The sequence below is a fragment of the Manacus candei genome, unplaced genomic scaffold (genome assembly GCF_025592945.1).
Source record: "Manacus candei isolate 608988 ecotype Guabito, Panama unplaced genomic scaffold, ASM2559294v1 h1tg000041l, whole genome shotgun sequence".
NCBI lineage: Eukaryota > Metazoa > Chordata > Aves > Passeriformes > Pipridae > Manacus > Manacus candei.
This window is the reverse complement of record NW_026138089.1, coordinates 852,023-866,958: the sequence shown is the minus strand read 5'-3', so window position 1 is coordinate 866,958 and position 14,936 is coordinate 852,023. Positions and strand designations below refer to the sequence as shown.

At 36.9% G+C, this 14,936-nt stretch overlaps 1 long non-coding RNA gene across 1 annotated transcript in view; it reads right to left on the bottom strand.

Moving 5' to 3' along the window:
* Positions 1–2,909: 2,909 nt before the first annotated feature.
* LOC127474402 (uncharacterized) overlaps positions 2,910–14,936 on the bottom strand; it is a 67,885-nt gene continuing 55,858 nt past the window's right edge. Inside the window, exon 3 of the long non-coding RNA XR_007905840.1 lies at positions 2,910–2,932. This is a non-coding gene — a long non-coding RNA (uncharacterized LOC127474402). The remainder of the gene's footprint in view (positions 2,933–14,936) is intronic.

Sequence of the window (14,936 nt, the reverse complement as noted above, 5' to 3'; positions counted from 1 at the left end):
ATTCAAAGAATTCTATAGTGAAGACAACTTTAAAATCCATACACGACCTTTGTATAGGTACTGTGCAGTGCAAACATGTTCCAGGAATATCTGATGATAGAGTTCCCAAAATGCTACTCCATTCATCTTATACTTCTGAGGATGAAGTGAGTGGTGCCTCTCAGTTTTTCTAATATTGTGGGTATAATTCTGAAATTTCTGTTCTTGGGAATTTCTGAATTAGTGCATTAAAAAGTGTATTCAGTATCATACTAAATCTGTCTTGCAAAATGAAATTCTGGATGACTTCTTCCAAGATTGCCTAAAAAGTCTCTTGGAGAACATCCAGATACTACAAAAGCATTTTCAGGATTATTAGAGAGTGAGACATTTCTGAAATGATCTGAAAGGCCAAAGGCCCAGAATAAGTGTTTAAATGCTTCCTATTTGTGGCACAAGCACACGTCCCACACAGTGTTCTCAGCGCGAAATAAAAATAAAACAAGATCTGCCTTTGGGTCTCAGGAGTAGGTACTAGCACAGGTTTTTCTGATGTCTAAAAAGAGAGAAACATGTAAACTAACCTTTATTTTTTGAAGTAGAACCATTAATAGAGTACGTTCTCACTGCTCCAGCTCACTTACTTCACATATTATAGGAATGAAAGCTTTCATGACTTGAAAGTTACTGAGATGGAGAACCACCAGGCAGATTGGTGGGAATATTGAGGGTAATTGCCTAATTATTATTTTTTTCTTTAGGGATGCAAGTTAAATACAGTAACAGCTGGTAACAGTCTATCAAATATTTTACACATCTCTGTCCCCCCACCCCCCGCAATTGTGATTGGATTATAGGCAAAATTATTTCCCTTTAAAGGATGTTTCTGTATAAACTCATGGAGCTGACTTGTAGTCTTCAAGTCCTACATAGTTTAAAAAATTGTTGTGCTGCCAAGTAGATTTGTATCATCCAGTCTAGAAGCTCTAATACAGAAAGAGCTGGTTATTTCAGCATGCATGCAATAAAAACAACCTTTTCTGCTGCTTTCTTTCTGTGCTACATACTAATGATACAAACAGGAGTATTTCTTTTAGAAGGAATCAGTATTAAGAGCCCTTTGGTTACAGCTTGGAGTACTACTGAAAGGTAGCAGAGACAAATCAGAATTCTCTTTGTTCTCATGAATTTAATTGAAATAAATACTTGCTAACCTGGTGAATGGCATAAGAGCGTGACTGTTTTAATTGTAAAATCAAAATGACTAGTTTGTATTTTTCAGTGTCTGAATGTTTATTTACTTTAGTTTTGTAATTATTTGTGCTCTTGATAGGCCACATGCCCATGCATGTTTTGTTAATAGGCTTATGTTGCAGCAATTGATTTTCTTTCAGTGAGTAAATAACAAAGTAATTTTACTTTGCCCACATCTTACATTTTGCTCTGAGAGGCTGAATGTTCTTGTCTTTCAATAGGTTATAGGTGCACTGATTAACTAGTCCTGCAAGTAGCATGGTCCTTCAAAAGTCATCTGTTCCTACTTATGTTAGTCTCATATATGATGCCACCAAACACCATTTTTCCAGGGTCATACTATTGTGATGGTGCTAGCCTGATTAGTTTGTGTTATATCAGGTACGGCTTGTTGTTAATGACCTTAAAAATAGGTCTTTTTCTGCTATAGTAGGATATGAAAGTAGATTACCTTCCATTTCGAGGATAGGTAATACTATTTATTTAAAAGAAATAGCATCACATAATTTTTTTCCAATTCATATGTAATACTATTTCATACCAAATCAATTTCATTTAAAAAGTCCTTACAATCAACAGGAAGCTAACACAGCTTCATTGATTTCAGTGGAAGTACACCAGTTTACAAACAAATTAGGATCTTTTCTTTGCACTGCTGTATCACAACACTAAAGTGCTTATATATGGTATATCTTTTATTGTCAGAGTCAGATCTAATCATGGTGAGGGAAAGTAAAATGTAAGTAAAAATCTAATGATTTCTGAAGGGGTATTTTTGTTGTGGTTTTTTTTTTGGTTGGTTGGTTTGGTTTTGTTTGGGGATTTTTTGTTAGTTTTTAAAGATACTAGAAAGATGAAAAATCAGAAAAAGATTGTAAATATCCTGTTTGATCTTTAAAAATGAATGCTGAACGCTGTTTCAGTAATCAGTGTGAAACAAAACTAGTGTCTGAGTTTTAGCTAAAAAAGGTTTTTTAAAATTCATTGGTATAACTTCTAAGAAGGTGACTGAGACTCTGCTGGACCAAACTTCTGCAAAGGAAGGAAAAATTAAGTGACAATGTGTATCATCCTATTTAAAATAGAAGGATTGAGTGGATGTCTTTCAATATTCTGAGGAGGATGACTGACAAAGATATGTAGTTATCAAAAGGTTCTGAGGGTGATTCCACAGCTAAGATTGCATTTCAGAATAGAGTTTCTGTGAAACATAAATCTAGTTCTTGAAAAAACCTTTATTTCACACAGAATTGTGACATTGGATAGAAATAGAACAGCATTTTACATATTTCACAGAGACTTTTTATACAAATTATTTTAGTCCATATGTCTCCAGATCAGATCACCGTTGTTCCTTTTTTCTAAGTTGCTCACAGCATCTTCTTTCTCTGCCCTCATCAGCAGGTCTGAAGTCTTTACCAAGCATTAAACATTTCTAAACATTTCTATATGAAAAACAGTATTCTGAAGCTTTCAGAATTACTGACACAGAACCTACCTCCAAAGAGCAGTAATGCCAGAGTCTCTTACCATAACAGCATGTTTTCTTCACACACATTGAAACAGTCTTAATAAGACCAATAAATTTTTGTGATTTCCTCCCCCTCTCAGTCTCCTCTCAGGAGGACATGCTTCTGTGCCAGATTCCTCAGCAGCTGAAAAGGATATCTTGCTCAGGATATAATGACGAGAAGGCTGACTAAGGAGAGACAAAACTTTATGTAATCACTATTTTCTAACTAAACTATGTGTTGTGGTCAGAAGAAAAGTTATGTTTTAACCAGGTGGTTTAACTTCATTGCTTTGCTTTCACGAGACTCAATAAATTCCATCAACTTCAAAACTATTTGTATAGGCATTCACAGCCATTGGAGAGAAGGAAGAGAATGGCTGCCAATAAATTTCCCATTAATCTCCCAGTAAATAAAATTCTTTTATATAGAAACCTCTCCTATGATTTTCAATGCTAGTCTTGCCAGGGGAAAAGAACACTGACCTACTGTTTTTATCAAAGTGGAAGAAGAAGTTGAGCTTCAGGAGTTCTGTATTTTGCAAGAATTCCTTCAAAGCAGTGAAGATCAAAACAGCATTGTTTGGCTTATCCTCATGTAGCTGAGATGCTCGGAGCAACATGACAGATTTTATTAGAAATTTTAAAGATCATTGAAACCACAATTTGAGCAAGTAGTAGGGCAGCTGCAGGAAGGACTGGCATCCTCTGGAGGTATATTGTTGAGCAGCCCTCCATTCTGAAAGGTAGGAAGAGAAAACTGAGGCTAAACCAAAGAATATATGGATTTGTGGAGGGTGAAGAGGTTAGAGAAGTTGCAGCGCCTGAGACAGAAAAACTATCAGTTGCAAAACTAAGGTTATACTTGTTAGCTATGCCTTTCATCCATTATTTGTTCTCCTATGAATTAAAGATTATATTCTAAATGAAGCTGACAGCTGTTGTGAGATATATTACCTGAAGTACATAGACTGAGAAAATGAAACATTCATTTGCTCCTATTAATCACATGGTAAATGAATGGAAAGCTCACTAAATTAATCTGTTTCCTGTCAAACCTACTACGGAAAATCCCTGGGTGAGGTGAACTAAATAAAAATGTTTGCATAAGTCAAATCAAGGTTTTCTATGACTTCCATGTGATGTTTATTCAGCAAACAGGCCCAGTATCTCTTTTGCATTATCAGTGGTTGAGATGCATCCAGTCTGTGAAGCTCACTTTTTAATCTTTCATCAGTATGCAGTGTTCCAGGTTTCCTGTGACTTTGGACAGATTTTTGTGCCTACTTTTAGCTTTAGGTCTCCAACCTTTGCCCTTTTGTAAGCCTAGTTAAATAGGTACAAAAGATTCCTGAAAAATAAAGGCAAAAATTGCATAACAAAATTTATTGCCAAAGCATAAAGGCTGAGAGCGAAGCTGCAATCATCAATGAACAGGTCACAGCTGGAACCAAACACTCAGGGAACTGAGGCCAAGGAGGTTTAAGCTTTTTACAGTTGTCTGAATGGTAGGTAATATTGAAGAGGAGAGAAACTCGTTGAAAAGAACTAGGCATCAGAATATTTCCTGGTTTAGTGGGCTACATGTAATCTGAGATCCAGCAGCAATGAAGATAAGAACAAAAGTCACATTATTAAAGTCACAGATATCTCATCATGGCTGGGCTTCGCGAACGAAGATTTGGGAAGGCTCTGTCCACATTTGCTACAGGCACGTTGGTGACTTATGAGGCCAATACGAGACAGACATATCCGATTGCAAAAGGCACAGCAGAAAGACTCCTTAGATGGTATATTCTGCAGAACACAGTTCTTTCTGCAAAACACGGTTTGCCTTTTTTCCTCGAGAGTGATCCTGCGTGTGTTCTCAAAGGAGACAACTGCGTTATAGATGGTGTGTCTCCAGGTCTCCCAATTTGTGGCCAGAGTAGACCAGTTATGTTGATCAGTATGGCCAAGGATGAGATGTTGTTTCAGGGAGTCCTTGTATCTTTTCTTCGGGGCTCCTCTGTTGCGGCAGCCGGTGGCAAGTTCACCATAAAGCAGGATCTTAGGGAGGTGGTGGTCCTTCATCCTGGAGACGTGCCCTGCCCAACACAGCTGTGTTCTCATCAACATGGCTTCTATACTTGTGACTGCTGCTTGCTCTAGAACAGATGTGTTGGTCACATAATCTGACCAGTGGATGTTTAGGATTGTACGGAGGCAGCGTTGATGGAAGCGTTCTAGGAGACGCAGGTGGTGGCGGTAGATGACCCATGATTCAGAGCCATATAAGAGAGTAGACAGCACTATGGCTCTGTAAACACTGATCTTGGTACTTTTCTTCAAGTGTTTATTTCACCATACTCTTTTGTGGAGTTTTCCAAAAGCACTGTATGCCTTTGCTAACCTGATATCTAAAACAGGTCAAAACTGCATAATCCTTTTTGAAGTATCCACTGAGTTTTATTCACTTTTAAATTCAGTATGAGCTCTAAAGCTTTTATGGACCCCAGAGAATTTCAATTCCTCTGTTTGTGTGACCATCTATTTTTATATTGGGGGCTGTTGCTTATTTACTTTGTTGGATTTTCAGCTTTTATTTATTTGTTTATTTATTTAATCCATGAGGTCATGGACAATGGATTCCAGACTTTGTGTGAGAACTGAAGATCCTCAGATCCTTACAGTGGTAATGGATATCCCTTTGAATTGAAGGAATTGAAATATAGGTTGCTTAATTGGGTGAGAGTAAAGAAGAATGTGAATGGAATTAAAACAGTCAGGAAACAAGAACAACTGCTGATTTGGAGGGCTGCCTGACACTTTCCTTAGGTGTTTCCCTCTTTAGATGAGGATATGCAACACAGCTGTGAAAGTGAGGCACAGTCAGTACCTAAATGGAAGAAAGAATATTATTTAAATTCTTATTTCTAATTGTCTTATTGTAATCGCTTTTTTTTCCCCATTAAAAATATTCAGACTCATTTTTTGAATTTTGTGATTCAATCCACAGAACATATGTGATAAAGTATTGTCTCCTCTCTTTCACTGAAAAATTCTGGGGAATGAATATATTCAGCTCTCCTCTCCAAATGCCTTTTTTTTTTCTTCAACGCTGGAATTTGAGATCCAGAGGGGATGAATACTCAGAAGGAAAAGGGCAAAGGAAAGCGTAGCATTTAAATACACTTAAAGGTGTTTAATTTATCACGATAAAATACTTCTATAAACTTGGGATTTTCTTGACTCACTCATCTCCAATTTCATAGTTGTATTGTCTCTCATTCAACCATGGCACAACACCATGCACTCAGAATCTAATGCAGTTGTCACCAAAGCAGTAGTTCAAGTCTGTAAATTTCCTCTTACCCTGGAATGAACCTATAACGTTCAGTCAAGTGAATATAATTTTTCTTGGGTTTTATTTTTTCTCAAATCTATAACTGGCATAAAGTCAACTAAAGTGGTTTTGGTTTTTTTTTTTCTTCTTTCTTTCTGAACAGTACAGGCATTACCAATTTTAAAGGAATATATGTTTAACTTCTAATTGGTTCCAATTTGATATATTTATTGTCAAGGTTATAAAACCCCATACTCTTGAAGGCAAAGTTAAATGTTAACAGCTGTTAGTACCACAGAAAATCCAGGTTTTGTTAGAACATAAGACTAATATTCTGAAATCTAAGTAATCCATACAAGAGCAATCCTTTCATACCAAACTCTCAGAGAAGGAGGTTTCTAACACTTGAGCTAATAAATATCATAGGGAGCTGACTGGAATAGGGCAGGCCTGCCCATTTCTGCTCATAAGGAAACAAGGCATAGACTTGGAAGTTTTGTTTGGCAAAGTGCTCGTTCCTGGGATTCCTGTTGATTTCAGCAGAACTAGATCCTCCACACTGTGCACAGCTGAGATTGTATCCCCTAAGAGGCTCAAACTCTATGGAGAATTTTACTGTTTAGTGGATACTCTACAGACCCTTTGCCCAGTCTTCATAACAGCTCTGGCAACTATGTGAAACGGCACTGCTGATAAGTAAAATCTTCAAAATAATATTTTCTGATTGTTTTTCAATGTTCACTTTAAATATTTTGAAATAGCATACATATTTCATTCCTTCTTATTATTGGTAGTTCTGTAAAGTGCTAGAAATGGATAAAACCAAGGAAGCTGAAAACTTAAGGATTCCTATTACAAGAGCCTTTAAGACTTCCTCATCATTTGCTAACTTCTCAATATCTTTGAATTTCCTCTCATGGAGAAGACAACTTGCCAAAAAGGAGATAATACCTCTACAACACCACCTGTCTTTGTGTTGTGATGATGTTAATTTGACTTTGGTATTGAAAATTCTTTTTTTATATATAAGTGAAGTGTGTGAAGATCGTGTGATTAATGTATATTTTAATGATCCATGCTAATAATAGCATGATTTATTGTATAGACAGTATCCTCTCCTTTCCATGTATAATAACAATCAAACAACTGAGCCATAAACATCATTCAGCCCTGATTCATGTAAACTGTTCATTTTCTTAATATAATTTTAACTGCACTATCAGTTGCACTACATAGTGTCACTATCATACAAGAAATATGAAAATCAGAGCTGAAACTTCACATTATGACAACAGTCATGTCTGTTTTCTTTTAGTCAAATATAAAATATGTGTGTGGAGGGTGTAAGAAAACTTGGAAAAGGCAACCTATTTATATTGCCACTTATATATTATCACATAGTCAGAAAAGTTTGTACTATATTGTAAGCCCAAAAATAGAAATTAAAAACTTGTGCTATTTCTAGAAATTAATATAAAAGCAACATTAGTCCCTTTTAGTTGCTAGTGACACAGGTAATTATTATTTTGGACCGTGTGCCAGAGTTTTGGCCAGAAATGGTTTTTTATGGTAGTATGAAATACATTAGTGAACCCCTGAACAACCTGCTCTTCAAGTGATCTGCTATACAGCTCACAAGTAAATGGTATTACTTACAAGTATTAAAAATTAATTGTACAACTTCCCTGTGAGGGAAAGAGGAGGGGCAGGCACTGATCTCTGCTCTGTGGTGATCAGTGACAGGACCCAAGGGAATGGTCTGAAGTTGTGTCAGGGGAGGTTTAGGTTGGATATTAAAAAAGGTTCTTTCCCCAGAGGGCGGTTGAACACTGGAACAGGCTCCCCAGGGGAGTGGTAACAGCACCAAGCCTGACAGAGTTCAAGAATTGTTTGGCCAATGCTCTCAGATGCATAGTGTGACTATTGGATCTGTCCTGTGCTGGGCTTGGAGCTGGACTCAGTGATTCTTGTGTGACCCTTCCCATTCAGGATATGCTATGATTCTATCTTTATGAGAGGTACAGAGAGAAAGAAATACAAAAGATAAAGTCTAAAGTAATACAATTGTTGAATCCTGTTAGTGTTTTCAATTAACTTGTCAAAAAACCTAAACAAAACTGTCAAAAGATGCTGGAGGTGTTTGATTAAAAAGTGAAAAGATACTGAAATGGAAAATTATAACATTACTCTTTAATGTATACAATTAATCTGTCTTTCCCAGTCAGGTACAAGTATTCCCCATGATTAAAGCAAGATTTCCAGTGTGATCTTCTGTCTCCTCTGAACCTTGCTGAGTGATTTACCTCTGGGATACAAGCTGGGTCAAACTCTTCCCATAGTTGTGTGATTTTCTGAGGTTTTCCAAAAATATTACATATCCATGCCAAGAAAATGATAAATGATTTTATTATCCAAAGTATTTTTCTGGTTTTAGATCACAAATATAATTTTGAAGCTCTTCATTGTCTATTTTGCTAGTACAGTGTTTGAATGAATTATGGCTGAAAGTGTTGTCTATAAAGAACTTCTGCTCTCAAAACAGAGATGTAACAACAAAATAAGGTCCATTTTATTCTCAGAGGTTGTAAGAACTCAATTTTGTAAAGATCTGACAGTCAGATTGTAGCTTCCTATTATATTACTGCTCATCATCTGTGTCAATGTAACTGCATGATACCCTTTATTCAGGGCAAACCTTTGATTCTTAAGCTGAGCAGTACAATGAGGATGAGCTCACACCTCATGTGAGCATGGGGTGAAATTCATCTGAAATGAAAGGCAGAATTAATCAAAGTAATTTAGGCTCCCTTCAGAGAGTCAGTGCAGAGACAGAGGCACCCATGACATCATTCTTCTAATCCTAGACTGCTGTCCTAGGGTAATCATGATGAATTCCATCTGGAAAATTTCATGGTGAGCTACTCTAAGTCATTCATGTGCCTGAGCCCTCAAACAGTTCTTCAGACTGGTCTGCAGCCTGCAGGATGGATAAATTCCACTGAGTGAACTGGTCTGATGCTCTGTTCTCCAACTGTCTCTTCAACACTGTATTGAAGTGGACAGAGGTGGTTTAGTGGGTTATTTATGGCACAGGAAGATACTTCCTTGTGTCCTCTACCCTTTTATGTGACCAAAATTCCTCCATTTCATGCACACAACAGATGCAGCCAGACATTTGAAAGGGGATATTCATCTGCCCAATGAACATGTACTGTCTCATCATTTGTTGAAATTCTGTCTCTGCATTCATCTGTTATCCTTTGTCTTTGTCCAATTACAATAAGGAAAGCAACATTTTTCCTGTTCACCTTTTGCCCAAAGTATTTAATCTTTGCCTGTGGCCATGCTTTTTTCCTAATGTATTAGTAGGACCATTCTGGAAAAGTCACAGGACAAGTTCTGATGTTTATCAACTTTCCTTTTAAAGAGAAGATTTGCACAGTGAGAAGAGGTGACATATTAGAAAAGCTAACTAGAGAAAAAGCTGTGTTTTATAACACGTGACTACAGTGAGAGATTTAAAGCTTGATGAAGAACCAGATGCTGCAATCAATAGATGATGTTTTACATTGTGCAGCAGGTCAAACTACATGATCATTGTGTAGGTCTCAAAATCTATGTGTCTTTATTCTCTTTATTCTTCTCTATTGGAAGTGGATTTCTTTAGAAGCGAATAAGCTGCCAGACTAACTGAGATTTAAGTTAATCAAGGAATCTGAGCTGTTACTGGAAAAGGAAGTAACCCATATTACATAAAAGTGATTGCAGATTTTGAGGGAATTTAGTCTCAGAAAGAGAAGAAATTTGTGAAAAACGGTGAGCCATGAGCAATATGCAAAGGAGAGGGAAAATAAGCCTGACAAAAAAGAGAACTGGAAAAGGGAGAGAGCAGATATTTACTTAGCTGTGGTACAGAGCTTTCTGTGTCAATCACACAATCATGGCTGCACAAGCCTAAAGGAAATTAGTGTTGTGAGTGCTGGATTATAATGTGATTTTTAATTGATATTTATTATTTCTATAATCATTATAATTCTGGTCTGTCTGGAAGGAAGATAAAGTTTTTAAAACCTGGAATCTTTAGAGATTTTTTGCTTCCTGTATTTTGTTTCAGTTTCTGAACAGCCAGAAGGCAACTAGTAAGAAAAGCACTTAATCTCTGAATTAAAGGTTAGAAATATCCAATAATCTTTGCTAAGACTCTAGCGTGTGCTTAATTTCTTTCTGCCACACTGGTAGTAAGAGCTAACTTAGCCTTGAGAAGCAGATCTACACATCTCTAAGTCAATAATTGGCTAATGATAGTCTAAACACTGACACCTTTGGTGCACAGAGGTGCCAAGAACTGGTCTATTTGAAAAGGAAACATACCCGCCCTCCTCTAAGGACAGGGAAATCATCTGATCATGAGCTAGCACCCTACCTTGTGAGGTTCTCAGCAATTTCTGGCCTCAGCTTCAGGGAGAGGACATCTAGGAAGCAACTTTCCTTATCTTCCACACTCAGGCCTTTTATGCCCTTGCTCATGTGTCTCTCAAGTATATTCTCCCTATTTGTCTTTCCTCCGTTTATATCATTCTAATAAACTTGTAGAAAATATGTTTCTACTGTGCACTGAACCAACAAAAATGAAAGATCTACCCAGCCTGTTATCATTTTTTCATTGCTGGGATCTCAGAGAAGCACAGGATCTAAGAATATGCTTGCAAGGTGGACCTCTGCTTCTATCATCTTTTTCAACCAAAGAACTGAAATATTGATGAAGAGTATGAGCAATTTAAGGTTAAAATACGTACTATAACTTGTACACCAACAGATGACCCCAAACTGGATATATAGCTGAATTAATTTTGGTTTCATATGATGTCATTATGGCCCATAGGATGAGTTACAGCCTTGTATTCATCCTGGAAATATCTATTATCTATTTTATCTTACTTGATTTTAAGTTTCATGCCGGCAAATTGACCATGTATACCTTCTTGTGTCAGTAGCTAATTTTAGGTAACTAGTCTAATTGAAGATGTTATGCTCCTTTAGCTTGTAAAATAGAAATTCACATTTTCTGATTAATGTGATTCATTTATAATAGATTTGACTTGACAGGATGACAATGTGTAATATAGAATACAAGGATGACAGGGTTCTCCATCTCGTCCGTCACATTTCATTATGAATGGTCTAGTCAAGGCTGTGGCCTCTTACCTGAGAGATGATAAAATTTGAGCACTATTGCAGCCATATATGGTCGACACAATCTGTTCTCACAGGTGGTGATATGCTTTCAGAAGGGTGTCAAGCTAAACAGCTTCCTTACATTTGTAACCCATGTATGTGACTAGCTTTGTGACATTCGGATGTGACTGAAAAATTACTGAGAAAAGCTCAAAGAAAAAGTCCTTGAAAGAAAGATTAAAAAAAAAAACCCTTTTATTTTATACAATGTAACAAAAATATTTTGGAGGAGGGAAATATACAAGGAAGGTTAATAGTAACTAACACATCCGTTGATGGAAGAGAGAATGGCTTAGATGGGGAACACGGATCAGTATCCAGAAGTTGAAAAATGTGTCAAGAAATAAAAACATGGCAGCAAATAAAAGAGTACCAGTAGCTTCAACACAGAGAAAGAAAAGAGGAAAAAGCAGTAGATAACAGAAAATTGTCCACAACTGTGTCCATGGAGAAGTAACATCCGTAAGCTCATTTGCAACAAAGGGCTGCGTGTCAGAGGCGCAGAGGGTGCCAGTCCAGAGCCACTCAAACTCAGGGAGATAGGAAGCAAAGGTCAGAATCTCTCCAAGACCATGGATGACATAAAATATGCTGGTTTAAGTGAAAACTTTTGTGTCCTGTTGCTTTCATAGTTCAAATGCCTTGCATACAACATAGGCTGAATACTCGATTTCCTGTGCCACAAAAATGTCCTTCCTAACTGTGTAGGCACTATCCCTGCCTTCTTGATAATCATGGTAAGGACAGGCCTTCACCTGCATGAACAGGTTAATCTGCACACTCAGTTCAGCACGTCCTTGGGCCATCGATGCTACAGCACTCCCACTACGGAGCTGCTCACATACAGCTGTCACTGACTCAAAGCACCACTCATTTCGGATGAAGCCTTGAGACATATCTAGTCCAATCTCCTGCTCAAATTGGATTCAGCACTGAGTTTGGGTTTTTTGGGTCTTTGTACAGTTGGGTCTTTAAAGGAAGAAGTGTGTCTCCAAGGACAGAGATCCACAACCTCTGCAATGTCCAGGTTAAAGCCCCTATCTCCCTTCTATTGTAAGAATTCACTTCAAGCCCCTTCCCTATCCCCTGCAAAACTGGATGTGCTTTCTAGCCCCACGCTTATTCAACCCTCCTTCTCAAACTAGGAACTTGTATTCTCATTTCCTATTCTGCTGTCCATTACTTCATTCCATAAGCACTTTTGTTCTGTCCGTTTCTGTGCTGTCTCTGAGAAGGATGTGATGGCCAGGGGAGCAGTGTCTGTTGTTTCAGAGGTGATCTTCCTGGAATAGCTGTTGCAGCAGTTCCAGCCTCACTCATGCAGATTTCATCTGACCAACAGTGATAGGGCATGACCAATTGCTTCAAGTTTCCCACCAAGAAGAGATTTTTAAGTTTCCAGTGCAGCAATTTAATAAATGTTCTTATTGTCCAACACAGGCTTTAATTGTTTTTAAAAATAGGCAAAACCCACATTTGTCCGGTAGAGGAGATTCACAGAACCTGCCCTGGAAAGAGTTTTCACTAAAACGTCTTATGATTGAGTACCTGGAGTAGCACCTCTCTCTTCATTGTATCCCCAGGAGGCTTTGCACAAACTCAGTTTGCTGATGATGATAACAGGTGTTGCAGAGAGGTAGCTCTAGGGACTTAGTGACCATTTTGTTAAAACTCCAAAGATGGATTAAATTTCTGGTCAGTACAGAAGTTTTGCACTGACTGAGATTTAGGTGATCATGTTGTCTTCAGTGAGGAGAGTTTACAGCTTTTCATGGAGTTGTTTCACTTTGACATGAAATAGCAGATAGAACAAAGCATACAGCTGCCTTTTCTTCTTTTTTGTTTCTAAGAACCTTGATAAGGAACCCAAATATAAACAGAATAATAGGCATAGACTTGAGGCATTTTTTCTTTTAATCAAAATTTAAGATATTTTAGAAGGTAAAATAAGAAATTGCTGTCCTCAGTCCCTCCTTTCCAAGGTAAAAGGTGAGTGAGAATGTTGAATAAAGCTTTTAAATATTTCTAAATGTTTGATGGAATGAATGCAACTTTTAAATGGAGGTTTTAAATATTTCAATATCTTTAAATGTTCAAAACCACTCGTTGGCATTCAATCTTTTGCAGTGATATGCGGAGATTTCAGTGTTTTTGTGGATAAATAAGAATTATTATGGTATTTTTGTTATTACAGAATTATTACAGTAATTATATAGTTGCATATGCCTTATGCTTGTCTGATAAAAGGACACTGTACCAAACTGTACCAGACTTTAAGCTTCAACCTTTATATATCCAAGTTCTGGGTGGCTTAAAGTAAAGGAAAGAAATATAGATGCTTCAGCAAGATGAACATTACAGATTTACTGGTATAGTAAGAGAACAGAGAAAGCAGGAACAACAGTGAAATGAAGCTTAGACAAGGTGAAGGCTATATTCAAAAAGTAGAAGCACTGTTATAGCCATGATGGATAAAAGCAAGGCATGGTATAAAGAAAATTTTTTACTAAAACCAACTGGGATGTCAGAGAAAATAAATAAACTTACAGGTACACTTTCCTGTCAACCAGTATATTATAGATATAAAATATGTCCTTCATAAATAAGGTACTTGATTCTTTTTCTTTATGCACCTTTTTGTACTTTCCTGTTTGCAATTTTGCAGTTGCAATGTTGCTGTAGCTATACTGATCTAAGAAAATTTCCTGCAGTTACATCTGTGAATTGTATTTTTGAAAATCCATACATCTTTCCCAGTTATTCTAGCAAAAGATATCTCCTTTCCCTGTAAACCTTGTCCCTTCCCTATTACAAGAATATAGAGGAACAGGCTGTACATAAAAAGTTAAGTCTCACAGCTATTAACTGCATCCACAAAAATCGACAAAAAGCAATATGGTTTTATATGGTGCAGTGGACAGAATCCTGGTGCAGGGAAAATATAAATGATAACTAAAAAAAATTAAGGACACTTAAGACAGACAAATACATGAAAGTGAGGGACAGCTACACCACATACTCCACGTAACATGGAGATTGCAGAAGACATAAGAAGAGGCTGGTGGGGAATTTTTTTCAATTAAAACTTTTTTGGTCAGTTTTTCAAATTAGTAAGATTTACTATCTCCTCTCCTCATGCTTTGTTTTAAAAGACAATTTAAACGAAAATGGAAAAAATATATAGGAATGTTTAAAAATAAATACATTTTGTGAAGGTCATTTTCAAAGAAAAATTTTACACATTTTACACAGATATTTCAGTCACCCTGTGCTGATATTTGTGAATGGTAAAAAGATCTACAGTTGGCTTAAATGAAATTGGCAGCAAACTCGAGCTGCACTTTGCTTTATTCATAAATACAGCAAAATGTTGCCTCTATTTTTTGTGAGTGGTATATGTGACAGTACGCATAAAACTATAAATATGAATACAGTGATAATCCAAGGTGTATGAGAAACTCAGAGTTGTGTTTTGATGGGCCAAGTATAAGTGGAATTCACTGTTCAGGAATCCACGGACGAGTATCAGGGTAAGTTTGACCTTGCTTTTCACTGTCACCAAACAATGGACACTCCTCTTTTATAAATCCTTGTTAAAGGGGCTTTTTCCAAAGAGCTATGATTCCACCTGAT